This window comes from Hemibagrus wyckioides, unplaced genomic scaffold, assembly GCF_019097595.1.
Source record: "Hemibagrus wyckioides isolate EC202008001 unplaced genomic scaffold, SWU_Hwy_1.0 Contig2, whole genome shotgun sequence".
Lineage (NCBI taxonomy): Eukaryota > Metazoa > Chordata > Actinopteri > Siluriformes > Bagridae > Hemibagrus > Hemibagrus wyckioides.
The window spans coordinates 544,395-546,061 of NW_026690780.1; positions in this window are offsets into that span (position 1 = coordinate 544,395).

Here is a 1,667-nt window from a genome sequence, read left to right on the forward strand (position 1 = left end):
TCCACCTGCTCCCTGCTCTCACTACAGATTACAATGTCATCTGCCAACATCATTGTCCAAGGAGACTCCTGTCTGACCTCCTCTGACAACTGGTCCATCACCATAGCAAACAGGAAGGGGCTCAGAGCCGATCCCTGCTGCAGTCCCACCCCCACTTTGAACTCCTCTGTCTGACCTACAGCACACCTCACCACTGTCCTGCTCCTCTCATACATGTCCTGCACCACTCTGACATACTTCTCTGCTATTCCTGACTTCCTCATACAGTACCACAGCTCTTCTCTTGGCACCCTGTCATACGCTTTCTCCAAGTCTACAAACACACAGTGGAAAGGAGAATCTTTTTCTCTGTTAGCTTTGCTATCACTCTGTCCCTCTTCTCTCTCAGCTCTTTTTCCTGCTTTCACCAAAAGAGCCTGAGCTGCATCTACCAACATAATATAAAGAAAGCATTTCCACAGAATGAATGAATCATGTGTAGTACATTGTCTACAGTCTAGTTGGGTTTCCTGTCACTGTGTGCACCAGAGTAGTACAGTTTAGAGTCTGTCACTGCTGCAGAGGAGATGAACAGATCCACTTTTGTCAAACTTAATGAACAATCATGGATGATGTTGTATGGCTGGTGTTACATGTTCACTAGCTTCATTAATTAGCATCAGAGGCTTTGGTCATAATGCAGGTTTTTGTGAATAGGTTTGCTAGGATTTACTAGGTTTTTGTTTGCTATGAGACACATTGCATGATCACACCAACTATACCTTATAAATAATATAAACAGCTGCTTACTGTCCTAATAAATGATCATTAACTCAGAATTTATTTTTATTAACTGCTCTATCCTGGTCACATGTCCACAACTGTCTATATACACCTACATTCATTCATTCATCTTCAGTAACTGCTTTATCCTGGTCAGGGTTGCAGTGGATCTGGAGCTTCTCCCAGCAACACTAGTCATGAAGCAGGAATACAAATTACAATGGACTACACTGGGTTGAGGGTTGTTTATTAATTTAATTACACAATGTATAGACCAGCAACATCTAGCATCTGAAACATGTATATTTGTGAGTTTACCATGAATATTGTGTAGTTGCTGTGTTAATCCCTCATTATTCTTTTTTTCCTTAGCTATTTTCTCCAGCTGTAAATGTTATTACAAAAGTTGTTTGTTTCTGTGGTTTACCAAAAAGTTGATAAAGTGAGTCTCTTTAATCTCGTGGTTTTATAAACGTCATATATGCCATTTACAGTTTTTGTAAAGCCTTTCAGTAACTCTGTATTACAGTGCTACTACTTCAAGAGCACAATGATAGAGTGCAGAATCTGAGAGCTTTAGACCTCTGATAGTAAGTTCAGTAGAGTCTCTGTTGGTTTCTGCCTCTAATCGATGATCATCAGGAGTGCTCTTCCTATCAGATCTTGACCTTGCGCCTTTATACAGTAAAAACTGTGGTGCGCTGTTAGGATATTGTTTGTACCAGTAAAGATCAATGTCATTGCTGCTTGACTCGTATGAACATTTCAGAGTAACAGTCTCTGTTTCTTTCCTGACATTGTTGGCATCTTCATCTGCTGGTCCAATTTTATCAGCAAAATTGGATTCTGTATAATAGTGCTGTATGTGCTGAACTTTACACGTCTCTAGAAGGCCACACCCAGGA